Source organism: Lutra lutra, chromosome 13 (genome assembly GCF_902655055.1).
Source record: "Lutra lutra chromosome 13, mLutLut1.2, whole genome shotgun sequence".
NCBI lineage: Eukaryota > Metazoa > Chordata > Mammalia > Carnivora > Mustelidae > Lutra > Lutra lutra.
The window spans coordinates 41,223,661-41,246,501 of NC_062290.1; positions in this window are offsets into that span (position 1 = coordinate 41,223,661).

Below are 22,841 nucleotides of genomic sequence, written 5' to 3' on the forward strand. Positions count from 1 at the left end.
ACTTGATTTCGGGTATTTGGAGGGAGGCGATTTGCCTTGCACTCTTTCTGTACTCGTGCGCGCGCGCACACTTACACACACACACACCCACACACTCTCTCTCTCTCTCTCTCCCCGCCCCCCAAATTCCGGTTTTCGGCAAGGGGTGGGTGGGGAAGAGGTGGAAGCAAAGGCTGTTCAGACAATGGAGAGAGGAAAAGTGAGTGCCAGGGGCTCCGCGTCTACCTAGCTAGGGGCTGCCGGGGCGGTCGGGACCGAGAAGGGGACTCGACTGCCCCAGCGCCAGGGCGGGGCCGCCCTAGCTCCCAACGGTGCTGTTGGGGTCTGGCGGGGCTCTCTGATTCTTCTCTTCCTCCCGGTTTTCTTCCTCAACTTTCTCCTTTCTCTCGCTCTCCGGCTTCTGCCCACCGTCTCCCCCTTCCCGTCCCCCCAGCGGACCTGAAGGAACCAGTGACTTTTTCCTTCACCAAGTGGGAGTTATCCACATCAAGCATTTCACAACGACACATCAAGAAAAGTAGGCAGGTTCAAGTCAACCATGAAATGGTCACTTTTTAACCCCGTCCTGTCCTCATTAGGGAAATGCTCAAACACAGTCCGTTTTCAAAGAGCGCTCTTAATGAGGCCAGCTTGCCAAGTCTACCAGCTGCAGCCCCCGTAAACCCAGAGCCCAAAGAAGAAAGGCGCTGGGGGGTGGGGAACTGAGGAGGCCTGAGAGAGGGGGAGCGGTGGGTCTGGGAAGACAGGTAAAGTCGGGGAAATTTCGAGAACTCCCCCGAGTTAACCCTTCAGGGCACACACCACTAGGAGGAGCCTCCCTGCTCCCCCCACCCCACCCCAGGCAAATCCTCTAGTCAGCGTTCTGACAACGTTAATTTCCTTTGTGTGGGTCATTTCTTCTTTTTGAAAAGCCAGGATAAAGTTGGCAGTCTTTATAGATGAAAGGAGGGAGGTGACAGTCGGGATTAATCCAAATAAATACTCATTTCTCTCTCAGAAATTTTTAGGCAATCTCAGATTAAAAATAAAACCCCCAAAGCATCACTTTTGTATTGCACATTATGCTGCCTCCCGCTTCTCACCCTTGTAGCGAAGTCTGAGGGGAGGGGGCGGGGAAGTGCTACTGATAATACCAGCTTTAACTACTGGAGTTTCCCTTTGAACAAATATTCAATTTAACTGGAGTTAATTTACCATAAAAGACATTCCCCTTGGCACGAATGCACTCATGTCCTTGAACACACCTCTTTGAATGCCTGGACTCTTACAGAAGCCATTATTTCGGGTCTCTTTAAAAATCCGGAGCCCATCTCTCTCTCTTTCTCTCCCTCCCTCCTTTCTTCCCTCCCTCCACACCACACCACCCCCAGTGAAATCCTGGCACCCAGAGAGCGCTCCTTTCAGCCAGAGATCCCAGAACCAGCCGCTGTCCCCTGGCAAAAGAGGCCCAGGGCTGAGCCCTGGGCAAGTGTCTGCAGACAACGTACCCCTCCTCTCCTGTTAGTTTTCCTTACCAACAGAAATCATTTCCCTCTGCCACCCAAACCAGATTGCATCCAAAAGTTTCTCATAAGCTTAAAAACGAAAAGCGAAAAATTGACAACTGTTACACAGAAGAGCCCACAAATCTACAGCAGCATCAGGGTGAAGAAGCAGCGACAGACCCAGGTAAGAACCCAGACAAGTGGAGATGTTTGGGGCTTCCCAGGCCTAGCACTGAGGGGTTCAAATCTCTCTCAGGTGCTCCCTGTTTGCAGAGCGCTTGTGGTTGGGGACAGTCTGATGAGCATGGAGGATGCTTGGGAGTTTTGAGTTTTGATTTGTTTCCAAGAAAAGGAGTAATTTGAGTAAAATCGAGAAAGGAGTAATGGTGAGATGGGGTAAACCAAAAGGGGAGAAAGAATGAGCAACAGAGACATCCTGGAAGGGCTTCCTGGGTGCTCAGTTCATATGGCTTTGACTGGGCACTCAGGCCTCCGAGCCATGTGCAGGTTGGCTGACATCCCCCCCCACACCCTCCAAAACACTGCTCCTTGTCCAGCCCATGTCAAGGTCACTGCAGGCCTCCCAAGATGAACTTTAAGGGAGCCTTTGTAAAGACAGACTGGTAGATTTGGGGGTATGGGACATCTGGCTTCTCAGCATACTCATCCACTATCTTGGATTTTTAAAGTACCAATCTTTTAAATCCCAGGTGGAAAAATAGAGAGAGAAAGTGAGAAAATACATGTGTTTTATTCACGTTCCCTTTTTTCCTGCATGTCTGTTCCATGGTATTAAGAGTGGTGCCAAAGTATCTTTGAGAAGTTTCTGATACTATCAAAATGGGGCAAACACTTCTTAGACTTGGATACTTACCTCTCCCTAAACCCTCTTTTTCCTCTCTCTCACACTGAAAGGTAATGACTGGCCAATCGCATTCACCCCAAAATCTGGTTTGAAGAGCTAGAGAGAAGTGAAAGCCTCTTGTGGCAACAGGAATATTTGACATTTCAGAATTACTAAAGATCTCCTCCCTAGATCACTTATTCTCTGCCACCTTAGAGGGGAAAAAAGTTTCTTTGCTGACAGTTTGTTATCAAGAAGAAATGCCAGTGCTTCTGGAGACAGGATTTTTCAAAACTCAATCATATATTTGAAAAATTAAGCAAGTTACCCAATTGGAGCCTTTCACTGACCTCCAGAGAGGACTTGACATCTCAAGTATCTATCAATATTGATTTTCTTTTAACCTTCCCCCTTCTAAAGAAACTCAGTGACAGGATGCAAATCCTGGGCAGTGTAGGGAAAGGTTTCTTGGAGCTTAACAAAGCTGTCATTTTCAATACCCCCATGACTTTTTTTTTTTTTTTTTTTTTTTTTAGCTCTTGAATGTGATTTGAGGGGAGGCTCAACAACCACACACCCTAGCTGCTTCGCCAATATCAATATTTTAAAACTAAATACAAAAGAGACAAATGACCTCCTGACCCCAGGACCCAGGCCTGCAAAACTGCAAGTATTTACCACACCAGGCCCAGGGCCCCTTCCTTCTTCCAGGTGAACCACAAAAATCATATGCGTGTAGCCCAGAAAACACAATTTCATATCCACAAGGAGGAACACCAAAAATCCACTCAAAAGCACATATATAAACAACCAACAAGTACTGAAATTGCCTGCACTTGATGGGAATTGCAGAATCATGCCCAGCTCTCTCAGCCCTTAAACTACTAACTGTCAAATTAGGGTAGCAATTTTTCCCTCCTAGAAAACTCACAACTGGTTAGCTCCCCCACCCCCACCCCCACCCCCTGCCAGAGCTTTGCCTTTCACTGAAAGGAATAAATAACCGTGGACTTTTCTTCCGTCCTCTGGGAGCTGTTTGGTGTCCCCTGAGGACAAAACTAAATGAGAAAAATGACGCTGTTAATAATGTCGCTGCTGAAATGCCTATACTCGACTGTTAAAAAAAAAAAAAAATACCATCCCACTAAGTGTGCTTACATTTCGGGCACATTTAAAAGCTACGACTGAATGTGAACAGCAACTAGGCCAGACTCCTCTATTAAGGTTAGCCGGTTTCCACTTCTCTCCAGAGATGAAGCGAGTTCATCAGCAGAGAGTCCCAACTTCTGAAGACATTTGCTCCCGGATTACAAAGTCAGCAGTTGCCTGAAACTTTTGCATGATTTATTTTAAACATGAAAATCATGGTAATAATTGCCTTGCTTCACTTACAGTTCTTCACAAGTTCCTTCCAGTCTCTTCCCTGCTGAGGCTGGGAATGTACTTATCGTCCTTTTCAAAACAGCTGACCTTTAAAGTAAAACTATACTATCATTTTATTTCTACGTATAAACTGATTTTTTGTTACCTATCTACATATGCCGATGTGACAGGAAAACAGATCAGTTTTAAGGAGGTGTTTAAAAAGCTTTATCCTTATTTTGGATAAGGAGTCTTTACATTCTATATTAAGAAGTGCAGAAGGTGTACTGCAAAGAAACTCAAACTTTTTGCACCCATTTCTCTAATTCTTCCTTTGAAAATTGCCATTCTGTTTCAAAATCAAAATAACACATGACAACAGAATTGTGCATTTTAACTTTCAAATTAAAATTTAACAAATAATTGTGTAATTACAAAGAGAAAGACAAACTATTGGGCCTACACAAAATATATGTTCAGTAAACTTCATCTCCGACATGTTTTAACAACACAGAAAGTTAATAAATTTCAAAGCAATAAAATTGTCAAATCGTGTGATGTCACAAACTCTAAAAGCAAGGTACAGATGTTCATGACATCATATTCACTCATAATTATACTGCTGCTCAGTCTGATCATATTAAAATTAAAAGATGTCTATGTCTGCTAAAGAATAAAAGGAATTTATTTTGGACATCAAACAATGAAACTGTCACCATTTATTGTATGAAACACTCAGCTAATCAATTTCCTATTAAAACAGCTTTCAACAATACTCAGCTTTAAAATTCATCGGGGCCAGTAAAAACCTTTTCCCACTGCACAAGAATGCAATCCCAACCACGACGATAATTACCCTTCTAATACTTTTATTGCCCAAGCACTTTTTCTTATGCTCCCCATCAGTTAGGCAAGAATCTGCAGTATATTGTATCAGTGAGTTGGAGTGCTTGACCTTTGCCCACATATGATTTAATAGGGACTTTTCAGCACTGGAGCTTTCTCCATCTCTCATACCATTAAATGAAAACATCAAACCTCAAATGTAAAACTGGAAACCACAACGTTTTGTGTTTCACAACTCTTTGCAGTTTTTACTTAGGCTGCTTAAAGGTCAGCTTTCTAGCTTCAGGACCCTCGCTCCTCCACCCCACCCCCATACAAGTAAAGGTACTCAAAAGTCACACTATAATTCTGATTTTGATTAAATCTTGAACTCCCCAGTCAGATACACACATGCACCCTGCTTATTTACACGTGCATTCTTTTTCTAACCACATAAGCATGCCTGTATGGCTTTCTGGATTTATTCCATTTTAGAGCTGATTTAAATGTCTGTTCAATATGGGTTCAAAAGTTAACTTTTTCCCGCCTGTTGGAAAATTAAAATTACAAAGGATGGTGCTATAAGATTCAATCAAAGAACGTTAGAGTTAATAGTGTATTTTGGCGCCTTTTCCCTGCCAGCTACTGTACTGGGGGGGGAGGGGGAGGCGGGACTTGGAGATCTTGTCTGTCCCGTCTCAAGTTCAATGGCAGTTCTTCTAACCGGAGGAGAAGATGGCCATGTTCACAGCCCTAATAATAATTCCAATCACACCACTTCGGCATCTTGTGTCAAAGTCGAAACTGGCTTCCCCGCCCCCTTCAACCTGAAAGCTGCCAAGTCCTCACACACTCCGCATTCAACCACAACTTAATGGATGGGATATTGTGCATTAAAATGTGTCCCAGACGTACTGGCGAAGAGAGCACAAGGGGAAAGGGAGGCGCGCGCGCGCGCGCGCGCAGACACACACAGACACACACACACACACACACTCTCTCTCTCTCTCTCTCTCTCTCTCTCTCTTAGAGGGGTAAAAATCCTAGAGCAAAAACAGCGGGACTTAAAAAAAAGTATTAGGAGCGGGAAGAAATCCATCATAATCTTTTTTAAACGGGAGGGAGGTGTGGGAGGACTAACAATTTGATCCTGCAACTTCAGGGGCAAGATGGGGGGCGGGGGGATTAAACTTGGGAATATTGATTTTAAAAACTCAACACACGAACCAGAGCTAAATAAATAGTACTACCCTCACTTTTTTTTTTTTTCAAATCCACTTTTAAATGAGAATATGTAACAAAGCTGTGCACATTCACCTTAAAGTGGTGGAAAGAATGCTATGAAAAGAGAGAATGGACTACAGGGTACAACTAAAATATCATTTGCACAGGAATTTTTTCCAGCATTGGGAGGAGGAGGAAATAGGGAATTAAGCAAGGAAAATGTTACATTTCACAGTTTGGGCTCACAATGTTATCCACTGATTCCCGCAATAAAAGTGTGACACATATAGTAAAGTTGCTAAGGCTAAAAAAATAAAATAAAATAAAATAAAATACATATTTGCATTGGCCTGGAAATCAAGCGCTATAGTTCAACCTATAAAGCAGATGACATTTAAGTATAAAACAGTCACTTCACAATGCACAAACAGGAGAAAAGAAAACTGTGTTTGGGGTGAAGGGGGTGCAAGGGACGAACAAGACGAGCAAATCAAACCCATCATTCAAAGCCACATACCATTGCACCGTATTGCATTAAATAAAAGAGATCTTGAGTCTGCAACAGAACCCTGGGCCGCGGACTTCACGTGTCTCAGGTAGAGATTTGAGGATTTTCTCAAGGGTTGTTTGGGTGTCGCTTTTTGTGCTTAGTTAAAAAAAAAAAATGCAATCCGGGAGTAGTCTTTTATTTTTAAAATTATTATTTCTGCAATGCCCCAGTTCTTGGCCCGAGAAGAAAAAGTCAAGTCTAAAAGCAAGCAGCCCCCTCAGTCTGGATATCCCGTTTTCCTTCCTCTCACTTGCTGAAGTCTGTTCCTCGTGGTTGACTTGAACGCCGTCCAGAGTGATGTGTGTGTCTGTCTGTCTGTGTGTGTGCGTGTGTGTGTTCGGTGGGTTTTATTGTTGTTTTAGCAGGGCCGCTCTAGGGGTGGGGGCTGCCTCCCCTCTCGGGCCCGGGCGCGCTCGGCAGGGGCAGCGGGCGCGGCCGCGGGGTCGCGCGCTCGCCCCTTCGCAGTCCTCGGATTGGCCTGGCCGGCGGCGGGGCTACCCCGGAACCGCCACCCACCCGCGCACCCTTTCCGCGCCCTGGCCCCGCGCGTCCCGCCGCCGCCGCCTCCCAGCCTTTCTCTTTCTCCGGATCGCCGGCCGCCCAGCCCCCGCCCCGCCCCGACCGCCCCGGCGCGCGGGAAGCGCGGCTCTTCGCTTCCGCCTGGCGGCGGGAAGGAAGCCGAAAGGAGGAGCCGGGGGGCGGGCACGCTGCGATGCATATTCATCAGGGCGCCGGCGGCGGCGGAGGCGGGAGCGGGCCCGAGTGGGTGTGGCGGCCTGCGCGGCGCGGGCGCCCCTCGCGAGTGGCGGCTCTGCTCTTTGTGCGGCCCGGGAGGGGCAGGAGCACGGCGAGGGCGGGCGAGGAGGGCGGCGCCGCCTGTCTGCGGGGCCGCGCTGCGCCGCTCCGCGCGCCTTTGTGCTCTCCGGGTCACGGGGCCTCCCCGCCGGCTTGCGGGAGAGGGGTGCGGGGCCGAACTGCGGCGCAAGACTCTTCACTAAATAATAGCGATGCTTACGGAATTGGTGGTACTCCCCTACTTCCCGCCACGTTGCTCGGTCAACTTCGCAAGGCCGCGTTTGTTTTCGTGTAAAAGGACTTCTGAAATGTGCCTCCCGGCCAGGCGTTATCATTACAACAAAACCACCAGAAAAGAGGGCACTCTTGACTTCTATGTGTATGCATCCATGCGAATGTCAATAATCTAGGGGAAGGTGCAAGAAATAATTAGCACCAAAGAAATAACACCACCTTTGGGGCCCCAGAAGTAAACACTCTAGGTGAGCTTTGGTAGACAGTTAATGTTCGTAAACAAAGAGGATTTGATGAGTTGTTTTTTTTTTTTTTAAGTTAAATGTATGTAGTGGTTTTGCTTAGTTTTTAAGTAATCCAGTTATTTTCATTTTAAGCGTCTGTGAGGCGGTAACATGCTTCACGGTTAAGTTGTTATGGAATTCTAATTTAAAATCTAAGTATTAGAAGTAGAAATATAACATTGGCCCGAAATTTACATGGTACTAACCCACATGTGTTTAGAAAAGATTTTATTACAGAGATTTTGACTAATTATGTAATTGCACAACAGACAATGGCTTCAAATATCCTTTAAAATCCCTGTTCAATTATGTGATTACCAGCGGGACCGGAATAGCTCCCGATGAATTGTTTTTATCTCTCCACTAAATGTGAGCATGGCAGTATTTTAATCCCAGTTATGTTAACCTTCAAAGTCCAAGAGAACTTAAACAACAGTGCTCAGGTTCTTGGTTTCTACAATATACATTATAAAACAAGGAAGATATTTTGGCCTCATCACCCCCCAAAAAGCGTTTTTTTCTAATTCACACACACATTATATAGATCCTTGGCTGTATGTGAATAATATACATACCTATGTTAATGATAGTAAGCAGAAAAGTAGTAATTATATTGACCCCATTGGATTTCAGAAAATACCAAATTTAAAGACAGGTTATTAAACTAAAGTTTTAACAGTTCCCAATTTCCCCTCTAGGAAAAACTAGCACAGTGTTATCTATATAGCTTTGGGAAGGGAGTTGAAGATGGGATTACACACATGTACACATACATCTATGTATGTATGTCTCTCCACACTCAGCTATAACTTCCCAAGGAAAATTAATTTTTAACGTCTATCTTGATCCAAGTTAGGTAATTTTAACAACTCAGCTAGTGTAGCCATAATTCAGTCTTCTCAGGCAGTCAATTCAAGTGGGTAACAAACAGATCTGTTTCCATTCTAGCATTTCCTAATAGTAGTTTCATGGTGAAGTAAATCACATTTAGTGCTAAGGAACCAAATATAAAATATGAAAATTTAATGCAGCTAAACTTTAAAAAATTGTTGAGGATGCAAAGGGAGTGTTTAAATTGGCCATGTTACCAAATTCTAAAACTTTTGTACAGAAGTGTGCCTCCGAAAGGTTTTCTTTTGCAATTATTTGAAGTCCATAGTGGACTTCATAGTTACCAATCCTTCCCAACATCTTTCATTCAAAAGAGAAATAATATTACAGGAAGAATCCAGTTTTGTTTAAGAAATATCCAAAGGGATGAAATGGGGAAAGGAATAGGAAAGGGAAGAGGGAAGGATTTCCTGAGCTTTTCTACTGATGACTTGAATGAATCTGGAGTTAGTGTCACCTGTCAGAGGATTTCTCCTTGAGCATATTATTTAGTAATAGAATTTACCGTTGTATGTCATGTTCAGTCTTTCATAGATTATCTTTTTTATTTGCATGTAATTTGTTTCTTCTGACATGTGACGCTTATAATACTTATTCTTCTACCGATGACTCCTCTGTCTGTCAAGTATGTACACATATCATGAGTAAATGATAGCCAATGCTCAAAAAATGAGGAAACTGTTTTCCAATCATGTCTTAGAGAAATCAGACTCACTAATTTGTAGTCACCTCAATGGGATGTTGTTCCTATGTCTCTTATTTGACTAATGTTAATAGTCTTCTAATCTACACAATTGGCTGATTTTCCAGTTTTCATATTTTGCATTATAAATCAATATATAGAAATTAGGGAGTACTTTTTTAAAATTAAAATTATCTTGGTTAAAAACCTTTCCTAGGGGCGCCTGGGTGGCTCAGTGGGTTAAAGCCTCTGCCTTCGGCTCGGGTCGTGGTCTCAGGGTCCTGGGATCGAGCCCCGCGTCGGGCTCTCTGCTCAGCGGCGAGCCTGCTTCCTCCTCTCTCTCTCTCTCTGCCTGCCTTTCTGCCTGCTTGTGATCTCTATCAAATAAATAAATAGAATCTTTAAAAAAAAAAAAAACCTTTCCAAGAATATAATTAAGGTCAAGTATCTTTTTATATTCATTTTTCTAGAAATAATAACTCATCATTTTTGAAAAATAAGGATTGTCCAATGTTACTTAGGCATTTTGGCCCTCTGGCATATCTAACTGAAGTGATTCCAGTAGAAAAGCTAATTTTTTTCTGCCTTCAGTTGCAGGCACAATTGATTTCTTAGAACTAACTAGAAGATTCGCGAGTATACTGATACTTTAGATTTTCTGGTTCTTCTTAAAGCCAATTTACTGGTAATGCAGTTTCTGTATGTTTTCTTCAAATTAAGAAAAATTTTTAATGTACTACAACATCTGCATGTGTTTATCTTTGAGAATAATCACTATATAATTATTTCTAAAAGCATGCATTATTACAATGCTTTATGTCATAATTGAAGTAATTCTTCTACCCCATCTAAACCAGTAATTTTCAGTCATTACCCCAAAGGTGTTTATTTTATCTTACTTCACTATTTCTCAAAAATATAGGAAGTGTGTTTTTATTTCTATTATTTTTTATTATTAAAGGGCACACACTAACTTATTAGATTATTATATTTAGTCCGTTATTGTGCTAGCATGTATGCAAACTTAATTTATATAATAAAGATAGTGGAATACTCAAGACATGATGCTAAATAAAACACACGATCTTTTCAAACAATTGGATAATGTTTTTTAGAATTTAAAAACTGCGTGTTGTATAAACCTGTGTAAGCATTCATATTGCCTATTGCCTCCAGGAAATAGTTTCAAATATTTCTTAATTATCTAAAAATATTTAGGGAGTCTTTAAGTAAGACATGTGTAAAGTGCCAAGTTTGGGCACTTTGTTTTAGTTCTATAGATGAGAGCTGTCTTAGTACAACTTCTACTGAGGAAAGGAGAACGTGTATCTGGTATATTGTTGTAGAAGTGGAATACCCAAGTATAAACAACCCCCTCTGGTAATTACTTTTATTTTCTACTGGTTCTAGCAGTCTTTAACTATAATCCATTGTGCCCCTTCTTCAGACATTGATTATAAAAAATAAACACAGCGTCTTTCCCACAAGACATAGTTGCTCATCCTATAGAATTATATCTGGGGAAGAGACTTCCAAGAGATCACCAGATAAGCCTTTGCCATGGAGTCGAAACCCCACACTACCCAAGATAGGCATACCAGGTCCCTTTCTAACCATTGAGAGTATGGGTACAAAAATAAATACACGCAGTGTTCCTTCTTTCACTAACTGCACACTGCACCTGTGCACACATGTATCTGATGACATCTGCTAACAAAATAAATCTCAAGTGGTTTGTGGTGTCATCAAAAACCTGAGATGGTGGTATGGCTCACAGCCTCCCCAACCCCCGGCCATGGTCTTGTTAAATTTCACAGGCAAAACAGAGACGGACTTAGACTCATTCTGTACAAGAACCAGGGGTTTTCGAGAGCTGGTTGAGGTGGTTTACCAAAAGGGAAAAAAAAAAAAAAAGGAAGAAAAAGCTTCTAGTTATGACTCAGTGTGTGAAAAATTTGCTCTCCGATTCAAGGGTGGTAAATCAAGGATGTCTCCCAGCTTTGAAAACACCATTTTTATCGCAATCGTTGCAAATTCTCAACTCGAAGTATCCACCCTTCCCTAGCCTACTTATGTTCTGAAGACTTACTTTAGGAAAGAAAAGCTAGGAGCAGTTAAATCTTCCTATCTTGCTTACTTACACTTTTATATAACTTTAGTTTCAACCATCAAAATGCCCATAAAAAGAAAACAATAAACTTGAATGAATTTAGGCTATAATGATGATTAAATTGAGCAAAGGAACCACAAGTGTTTTCTCAAAAAATGTTCGGGATATTTTGTACCATATGTAAGGTTTCTGAAACAACAGAATCACTAAGGTATTTTTTTAACCATTTTCAAAAAACAGAAGCATCTGGCAATCCAGAAATCAGCGAGGCAACAGGATGTAAGAAAGCGCTAGACAGTCTACTGATCCTTCAGTATAGTCCTGGCAAAGGACCATCCTGCCTTTTGCTCAGTGGGCCATTTTCAACAAGAAAACGAAAGTCAAGCCCCCCGCGTCCACTTCCCGTGGCTACTTGTCCTCAGGGTCAAACATGCTTCTTGGCATATCTAGAACATGGCGACATCGTTTCAAATTGCCCACTAGTAAAGAAGATCAATAACCCCATTTTGTGTCTTTATTCTGTAACTAAGAAAGCCTTGATACAGCCTGAGGCATAGAGGAAGAATGCAATTCTTCTACAAACATGTATCACATGCTTCCTGTGGGTCTCGACCTGGGGCTGGGCACTCCCATACAAGGATGAATACATTTTTGAAGATTTCTGCATTTATGGTACAAAGACCTTCCACTGCTTTGTGCTAATATTCTCTTCTACATTAGTCAAAAAAAAAAGTAAACTTCCCGTGGGTTATCTTAAAAGCCTTCAAATAAACACACTAAATAACCACGTTTGGTTTTTTTGCTCACTTTACAGGTAGTTGATGTGGGTTTGTAGAATGAAAATAGTGTGGATAGAAACCAAAGAAAAATGTAATTAGGAAAGATCAGTCAGGTGCCTTCCCCAGCCACCCACTGAAAACAAAACCAAACCCTCGAATAATGCACACAAAAGCCAAACTAACAAAGTCAGGAAACTTTTGATACCACTATTCTTCATGATGTGGGAAGTGTTTTTATAAACAACGGGGCGGGGGCGGGGGGAGAGGAGCAATGTTAGGTGGAAAAACTCTGGCGCCCAGGGTTTACCTATGTGAAATTAACACTGTCTTAATAGCTTATTGTTTAAGGATGGTTGACAAGCAAATACACAGAGCAGGGTAGAAATACAAGTTTCAAGAACATACCTAATATCACAATCCCTCCCATTTTCTCTTCAGGTCAGGCACCATTCTGAGCTGTCTTCAAAATTACTTTCACTGTTATCTTTTTAAATTTTTTTGTTATTACACATGTTTCTTGTTATTACACAAGCAAACAAGAGTGAGACCCTGGGGCGCCTGGGTGGCTCAGTGGCTTAAGCCGCTGCCTTTGGCTCAGGTCATGATCTCAGGGTCCTGGGATCGAGCCCCGCATAGGGCTCTCTGCTCAGCAGGGAGCCTGCTTCCTCCTCTCTCTCTGCCTGCCTCTCTGCCTGCTTGTGATCTCTGTCTGTCAAATAAATAAATAAATAAAATCTTAAAAAAAAAAAAAAAAAAGAGTGAGACCCTTTATTTTTTTCAAGAGGAGAGACACTTTAAGTGGACAATTAGCAAAATGTAGGTGACATTCACCCCCAGTACCATCACCTAAAAAACCTGTTTCATTTACATATATTCCAATCCAGTATTTGCTTCTGTGCTCGTATATTACTTGGCAGAGTTATAAGATCGTAAGGTCGATAGAATTTTGTTCCGTAACTCTTCCATTTAACCTTCTATTCCTATCCTTGATATTAGCGAAAGGGTGCAAAATTGTTAAGATGCTGAAACTTAGAGGAGACTTTGAGGACTTCTAGACAAGAGATGAAGAAAACCAAACTGGCAGCATCCCGCGTTTTGCCCTGTCATCTTTTGAATGTTGGAATTCATTTAAAAGGTTAGGGGAGAGTCGCTGCCCCCTTTAGATGGGGCCTGATCTCCTGGGCCCACTGTCTCATTCCACTGGCCCGCTTTCCTCATGTGGGTCTACCCGTTGCCTCTCACACCCACGAGTTTACAACCCTTAATCTAAACCAACTGCTCTTCTTATAGATGAGAAATCAAAACAAGGTTCAGGGAGATAATGACTTGGTTAAGGCTATGAGGCTAATTAACAGCCCCGCTGCTGTTAGAGAAGAGGCCCTCACTCTAAGCAAGGGCTCTTTTTATTAATGTTTATTTCAGAGCATGTGAGAAGTGGGGTCCTGTGATTCCTCATGACAAACCCACCAGAACTACTGTGACCTCAAGCTCCTTTATATGCCGAATCCCAGGTTAGCCACTCACCACTTTTTATGCTCCAGGTCATAATTAACATTTGATGTCCAAGAGCCAGACACCTGAACCCCCACAAATCCTGGCCATACTCACAGTGTTTGTTCTCTCTTTAAAAAGAAAAATGTCAGAATGCAAGTCGGGGGAGCTGATTACTTTATAGAGATAATGTCAAATCTGCTCTCCTTAGTAAAATACTTTACAGTATTCCTATCAGACATATCTCACAAAAGTGTGATGTTCTGCCCCTACCCTAGTAGACAACCACTGTTCTAGAAAATCTAAAACTCCCCGATGGGTGCAGCGACTGTATTTTCTGAATGTTGAATCAGGACACATGGTAAAACTAAGATCTTTTTTGGAAATGAAGTCAAGATTTTGGAAAGTTTTACACAAGTTTGTAAAAATGAATCCTTGTGAGCTATGGTTTAATGGATGGGTTTCATGAAATACAATAAACATGTACACCATCTAGGAATGCCTGATCTCTATGTTAATGTAGGCAATTAGAAATTTGCCCAGGCATAGGATTTGATGACAGGGACTGCCATGTTATCATTGCTGTTGGTGTCCTGTGCAGTTTGCTTGTAGTGTTTCGTTCATCAGACCGGACTCTCTAGGTTCTTCTCTCAAATGGACATCAGTGAACACCTCCCACATATGACGTCACAGAGTCAACACAGTAAATAACCGAGAAGTTCGTACATTACATGCATGGGGAAAGGCACAGAAGAGCTCCATATTCGATCAGGCTCTAGGCTCATTCACATAAGTGACCTTCGTGGCCCTTTTTCTGGCCAGCACACCATCTTAGTTGAGCAGGGTGGGCCAGACCCTATGGGACAGGTTTCCCTGCAGTCCAGAGATGCAGGCTCCTTCCAGCACATTTTACATGACTACCTTTAAGCTGGATCTTCTCTTCTGCTGTGACCGATGGCAGCACCATAATTAAGCAAGGTCTCCCCTAGGGCAACGATTTTCCCCAACCTTAGGTTAAAATGAGTGTCATAACAAGTGATAATAATTACCACATACTCAGATCGAACCATGGCTCTGCTCTGTGCTCAGTAGGTCACCTTCGTGATCTCAGCTCTTTTAAAGACAAGGAGCCTGAGGCTCAGGGAGGTGAGTAACAGTGAAATGTTATGGGACTCCTAAACCAGGGCTTTCTATTTCCAAAGCCTCTGGCCGAAGCTGACCAGTACCTGCAGCGAGGACCTAGTGCAAGACTGTAACCACGCAGGCGAGTGTGGCCCCTTCACAGGAGTAGGCCTTGGAAGGCTTTGCAAGTATTCCTTAAAGCATTTTTACCACTCTTCTTTTGAAATTGCCTTTAGAACTCGAGGCACATTCTTTTAAATATTATCAATGGGATAGATCTTCCTCCTTTGAATGTGGATTTGAGTTTTGGATATAGCTATGACTCATCCAATACCCCGTGGTGATGAAAGAACCTCTCAATCTGGGCAAACCAGTTGAGGGCGCAAACAAGGCATGACAGAATGTGACAAGATTATCTTGATTCTCCAGCATTTCTGACGGAATGGAACAGAGGAATGGAAGCGAATAGACTTGGACTTAGACACCCCACGGTTGGGGGTTCAAATCCTGACCTAGTCACTCGAAAGCTATGTGATTCCGGGAAAGGCATGTAATAATAATTCGTAGCCAAGCTTGCCTGATCTTCAAAAAGAGCATAAAAATATAAAGTACCTGCTTCGTTGTTGTTTGGGAATCAAAAAAATCTCGGATGTCAAAATATGTGTCAAAAGACGTCAAGATGTGTCCGAAATGGAGTCCTTTCTCAAGAAATATTTCTTGAACCAGATTATCAGGTGATTATTTGTCTCTGTCCTTGTCCTTCGGATGTGGTGAGAGATGGTCAACAAGAGTTACCATGGTCTGTGACAATGACCAAACGTCAGGGCTCCTCCAAGTGCCACTGGGCCTGGCATATAGCCTTTATTTGTAATTAGAATTTAAAAAGCAAGATGGAGGTCCCAAGTTCCCCCTTGCGGAGATGAAGTTGAAGGAAGCTGTGGCGTAGTCTAAAGTTTGTGGTAGGTAGTTTCTACCTCAAGTTTACTCCTAGACTCTCTAGAACAGTGGTAGATATAATTGTAGCTTGAGCAAGGGCCCTTCCTACACACTTACGGAATGCCAGCCCTGTGGCAGGTTGAGGCTCAAGGTGGGACTGGAAGGTTGCTCCTGTCGTCAAGAACAGTGTCCAAAGGGCTGGTTACTGATAGGCATGGAACATGCTACCCAAATGATAAGAACTGAGAATGCTCTAGAACCCACTGACACAAACAGTGTCATTCATCTATTGACTAAGATGTTGCAACTCTTTAGGCACCAAATAAGCACCTGCTGTGTCCAGGAGTTCAAAGTGAACAAAACCAACAACATTCTAGCATGGAGGAGAGAGAGACCTGGAAATGGGAGACGGGGAAGAAAATACCAGAAGAGTTAACAGAAATAGAAGCCTTGTGTAGTGTTGCTCTGAATTCATACACCTGTCAGGTTTCTTTGTGAAGTCACAAGGGTGATTGGAGAATTCCAGAAAATTGGCAGAGAGGGGTTTATCAAAAGCTGGGAAAGAGGAGTGTCAAAGCATTTTGCAACATACAACAAAGCAGGGGTATCTATCTACTGAAAATAGGGGATGCGAGCAGCCTCTGAGGGGCTCTGTGGAGCTTTGGCAATTGATCTAGAACCTTTAAACCTGGTTTATCCTTTGCAGTACCCCATAGTACAAGTACAATATTATTTCCATTTGACAGATGAGAAAACTAGGGTACAGGGAAGTAAATAACTTACCCAAGTCCAATACCTCCCAAGTGTCCGAGGCAGGATTTGAACCTAGGTAGGGTGGTTCCAGACTCTTGGGTCTTAACCAATTTCATACAAATTTTTCTTCTCCCCTACATGCCCCAGCCTCAATGGAGGTGCTTTGCCCTACCTTGAAATCTCTCCTCCGTCCTGTAGGGTTCATTTTAGGCCTCACATCTCCCTAACAGGGAGCCATAATGTGGGCAACCTTAGCACAACTGTATAGCATGACAATGACGTCTGGCCAAGACTTAGTCCCCAAGGAGAAAGGAAGCAGCTGAAGCCTTGGCTTAATGGTTTGGATCCCTCTGGGGTGAGATACAGTGACTGCCCAGTCTCTCTTCCTGTGCTTTAGAGAAATGAATAAATGGCTACCCAATCACACAGTGTAGGAACAAAAAGAACAAACTTCTCTAGAGCATGCCCGTAGAAAAGGGCACATCCTAGGCGTGCAGCTAGAGGACTGATCCGTGTCAACACCATGCACACGAAGAAGTGGAAAATTGCTGGCAACCCAGAAACCACATTCAGCTCTCTGCCAAGACAACCCCACCATCCCTCCCAAAGATACCCACTGTCCTGATTCTAACATACAAAGTTATATTGTCTGGTTTTCCTCATACAGAGGAAGCATATGATAGTTGCTTTTTTATGGCTGAACTACTTTGGTCAACATTTCATATGATATTCCTTCTTGCTATTGCAGATAACAAATGTCCTCCCCGCCTCCACTTTGCAGTATGGATTCTATTGTATGATATTTTGTATGTATGTATGTATAGTGTATGATATTTTGCAGTATGGATTCTATTTTATGAATACAACACAATTTATCTACTCTTTGTGGGGTCTTGACAATCCCTGAGTTATTTCCAGTTTGGAGCCAATACAAATAACAGAGAGATGGTCATACCTCTACCTGTGTTCCAGAGTTCATACGTAGGCATTCTCTTGCCTAATAGTAGAATTTCCGGGTTATGAAGTAGCCTACGACAAATTTTCATACATAATGCCAAATAGACCTTCTAAAGTGATTGTACTAATCTACACTCCCAGCAGCACTGCATGAGAGTTCTAGTTGTTTTACATGTTCGTCAACACTGTTTAATTGGTCTTTTTTTCTATTTCTGGAGTATAGTATCTCAATGTGGTTTTAATTTGCATTTCCGGATGACTGATGAGGTTAGCTGCTTTTCATCTGTTTATTGGCCATTTGGACAGCTTCTTTTATGAAATGTCTGTTCAAATATTTTGCCCAGTTTTAGTTGGGCTTTCCTATGTTTTTCTTATTCATTTGTAGGTGTTCTTTATACATTCAGGACGTGAGACCTTTGTCCTTTCCATCTGGTGTGGATTTCTCTCCTATTTTGTAGCTTGGGACTTCACTCATTCAGTGTTGTAATGTTTTGGGGAGTTTCTAAAAGCACATGTATTAATTCTTAGTGCCATATAATAAATGGTACATATTTAAGGTGTATGACTTGGTAAGTTTAAACATGTGTATACACTAGTGAAACCATCACCACAATCAAGATGGGAAATGTTTCAATCACCTTCGAGGGGTTTTCTGTGCCTCTCAGTAATCCCTCCCAGCTGATCTGCTGTCTGTTATTATAACTTGGTTTGCATACTTTAGAATTTTATGTAAATGGAATCACCCAACAGGTACTCTTCTTTTGTCTGGCTTCTTTCATTCAGCATATTTTGACATTTATTCACGTCGTTATGTATATCAATAGTTCGCTTATTTTTACTATTTGAGTAGAAGTTCATTGTATGGCTTGGCACAATTTAGCCATCACCTGTTGATGGGCAATTCGATTGTTTACAGTTTAGGGCTCTTACAAATAAAGGTGCTATGAACATTTCATGTACAGGACTTTACATGGACATAAGCTTTTGATTCTTTCGGGTAAATACCTAGGGATGAAATTTCTGGGCATGTGGTAGGTATCTCTTTAAGGGTTTAACTTTTTAAGGAGCTGTCAAACGGTTACCCAAAGTGGCTGCACCATTTCACAATTCCATTAACAATATATGAGAATTCTAGTTCCTTCATATCCTCACCAACTTAGTAGGATCCTGTCTTTAATTTGTCACCATTCTAATAGCAATGTAGTGTGTTCCACTACCATTTTACTATTTGTTTCCCTAATATTTGTTTCCCTCATGACTAATAGAGTTAAGCATCTTTTTACATGTGTATTTAACATTCTTAGATCTTAGGTAAAGCATCCGTTCAAATATTTTGTTAATTTTAAAAAACTGAGGTGTTGGCTTTCTGATTGTTGAAGTATTGTAGTTTTATTTTTTACATGTTGTGGATACAAATCTTTCACCAGATATTTGATATGCAATATTTTCTCCCAAACAATGTCTTTTCAGTCTCTCTTTTTTTTTTTAAAGATTTTATTTATTTATTTGACAGAGAGAGATCACAAGCAGGCAGAGAGGCAGGCAGAGAGAGAGGAAGGGAAGCAAAGCAGGCTCCCCGCTGAGCAGAGAGCCCGATGCGGGACTCGATCCCAGGACCCCGAGATCATGACCTGAGCTGAAGGCAGCGGCTTAACCCACTGAGCCACCCAGGCGCCCTCTTTTCAGTCTCTTAACAATATCTTTTGAAGAGTCGAATTATTGAGTTGTGATGAAGTAAAAATTATGGATCATGCTTTTGGTTTTATATCTAAGACATTTTGCCTAATCCAACAGGACAAAGATTTTTCTCCCTATTTCTTTTGGAATTTTTATAATTTTATGTTTTACTTTGAGGTCTACAATCCATTTTGAGATACCTTTTATATATAATGCAAGGCATGGACTGAAAATTCATTTTTTTTTCTCATGGATATCCAATTTTTCTGATACCATTTACTAAAAAGACTATTTTTTCCTCCACTGAATTTCCTTTATGCCCTGTTGAAAGTCAGTTGTCCATATATGTGTGGGTCTATTCTATTTCTTTGATTGATTGATGCCAATAGCACACTGTCTTAGTTATTCTAACATAGGAACACTTGAAATCGAGTAGTAATTAGTTCTCTAAATTTGTTCTTTTAAATATTGTCTTTTGATGAACTCTTCTGTTGCACTGTTCTTTGGATAAACTCTTCTGGCATTTGGTTTGATTTTTAACAAATTTTCTCTAAGAAGTCTTGAATCTACTCAGACAGACAGTCTTCCAACTTGGAGCTGGAAATTACACCTGTGGGATTTTAATGCCATCGTTTATTTGGGCTTAAAGGTCGTTTTTACACAAAGACCTTTTATTAAAATGCATGGACCCTGGAGTGGGGTTGTGGCGATGTTAAGTCAAATAGTCATCAGCTATTATGGTAACTGACTGCCAGCTGACAATCTGACTTTTTTGGAAAGGGATTCTTCCAACTGACCTCTTGGAGGCGGGGGAAGCCCGGGTGGAAGGTGGGAGGAAAAGGAGTCTCAGACTCATAGTAACTCCTGCAAGTTACCCCTCATTATGCTGACTTTTTCATTTAGCATCCTCTTTTACTTAAGGTCCTTATAATTTCCCTTTCTAGGACTATGCTCTAGAGCAGGGTCCTTTTCTGTAAAGGGACCAAACGTGAGCCGCTCAGGTTTAAGGCTCTGCGGGCCATACGGTGAGTCTTGGATGCCTCCACCCAGCTCTTTCTGTGTCACACAAAAACAGCCATCCATGATATTTAAACAATGAACCTGGCTGTGTTTCAATAACCTGTATTTATGGACATTGACATTGGAATTTAATATTATCTTTACACATCATAAGATATTTTTCCTTTTTTTTTTTTTTTTTTTGGTCTCAATCATTTGAAAACACTGAGACCGTTCTTAGGTGGTAAGTCATACAAAAAGCAATGGGTTCTCTTTGGCCTGAGGATGATAGCTTCCTCACCCCTCCCTAGGGACACTCCCTCACATCTGCATGATGAGGTAACGTGTATGGGACGTTCACATCAAAATTGTTCTTGAATGCTCCAAGCTAGAAATAACCAAAAGTCCCTGCAAAGGTAGAACGGTTAAATGTACTGTAGTTTACTTTTACATATAACATATGGTTGAAAGAAAAAAGCAAGTCTTGAAAGAATACATACAGTATGATTTTATTTATATAAAGTTCAAAAACAGACCTGCATAACTGCTAAAACTCAAATAAAAAAAAGAAAACTTTAAAAATAAAAGCAAAGAAGTGATCACAAGAAAAATCAGGGAGGGGACTTCTGAGGTCCTGGGAATGTTGCATTTCTTGACCTCGGTCATGTTTACAATGGTGTTTGCTTTATATTTATTCTTTGAACTGTACCTTTTATGTATCTACTCTGAAATGTATATTTCATCAGTTTAAAAATCTCAGTTCCTCATTCTAACTCTGAGTTGGCATTTGGAGCCCCCTTTCATAGCGAGGTTGGGGAAGGGGGGAGCTGCACACCCAGGCCACATGTTTCCAACTTCCTAAAGCTCCTTTGATATAATTTTGAAGACCTTTGGCATCCATCTGGCCCTGGGCTTCACATTCGCCAAGAAGAGTCTTGGCTTTTATAGCATTCAAATGTTTTTCTTCTCAGTTTACTTTTGTCTCAGATACTAATGCTCTCTGCCAAATTCCCTCAAGGTCAAATCCACATTATTATGGGTTCCATTGTCTTGAAGCCTTTCTTGTTTGCAAATTCCATTTTTCCTAATTTCAAAATATAATTATAAATAATTCAATCACATTGAATTGGGCAGCGGATGCGTATACTGGCTACTTTCCCTTTATCCCTCTGCTCCTCAGTGTTTATTCTCCTCTTAATATTTCTACCTTCTGGCTCTCTATGTGTGGCTGTATGTTGTCATTAACCAGGCAGGGCTGAAACGAAAGAAGAGAAATTATGTATTCATGGTTGGAGAGGACATGAGTTTAGGAGTAAACCAACTGCAGTTTGAACCTCCACTAGATCAATAGGCTGTGTGTTCATGGCCGGTGACCTAACCTCTCTGAGTTTTCCTTTCATTAATAGGAGTGAGAGCCAACAACTATGAGAGAGAGTCATTGTGACAATTAGACATGTAAAGGTTAAACAAGAAAATCTGTGCAGTGTATGAAGTTTAACACCTCCTGCCACAACTACTTCATGACTTGGGATAGGACTGCAAGAAACATTAGTTTTCTTTCTCTTTCTTTTCCCTCCTTCCTTCCTTCCTGCCCTCCCTCTTTCCTTCCTTCCTTCCTCCATTTTGCAAGATGTTCCCGTCTACCCTCACCAACCGTGTTAATCCAGCAATGGCTTCATGAGAGAAAAGGATGGCAGGTGGGTTGGGGACAGGAAGAATCAATGGTGGAAAGAGAAATTCTACTCAAGAGCCTGGGGAAAGAGCCCACGTCACATCTTCCACTTTCCTTGCCCATACCTCTTCATACTCCTCATTTTCCCATGAGCTCATATGTCTTTTCACCCCTAGAAATCCAAGAATCCTGGTAAGGCTGCTGTCAGAATCTTTAGAGAGCCTAGGAGAACTCTATGGTGATTAAAATATCAGGAATAAAAATCGCCTCCATATAAATCACTTAGAACCCCGACTGGCATATTGTCTGCTCTGAGTCAGTGTTGGGTATTATTACCGTGATCGTCGGTGTCATGATTATTGTTGTTCGGGACAACATCTCAGGGTGCCCAACAGAAGTTGCAAGGCCATCGGCCGCCTCATTTGCCAAATGCACACCCAAGTTACAAACGATAGCCGTTGTTTATTTCTCTCAGCATCTCTCAGTCTCCCTTGTCATTCCCTGCCCCCGAAACATTTCATTCTGCCTTTTCCAGAACAAACATCATTATAATCACTTCTTGTTCACATTTCTGATATCCCCATGGCTCCTGCTGCTCTCACTGGTAGTAGCAACACCTCAGAATTTACTACCATCTGCAAATATCATTAGCTATTGTTTATTCCCTCTCCCACACTATTAATGAAGATGTTAATTAAGACCAGAACTAACACTGACCCCAGCAGCAATCCACTAGACATTTATCCAACTGGATAAACTTCTGTTAGTCATTACCCACTGCTCATAGACATTACCACTACTCCAGTCCCTTCATCCGCTAATTTGCAAGAGACCAGGGGAGAGAATTAAGGGAGCCCAGTATTATTTAAAAATTAACACTCTGATACTTAGGGTTTTTGGAAAGGGATTTGGTGGAACATCAGAAGGACGGTTGTCAGTAATATGCATGAGTGGAGGGAGCCAGCCTCCAAAAGAATTTGGTAATTGCCTGGCTAAGCTTATGGGTTTCTGAGAATTTGGCAATACACCGTAAGGCTAGAGGACACCAACATAAATTATAGTTTTCTTTCCAGACACTTCCATTTACAGATGAGCAGACTAAGGTCCAAAGACTTGTCCAAGGTCATTCCCCTGGTTAGTGATAGAACCTGAATTGGAACTTGGGGCTTG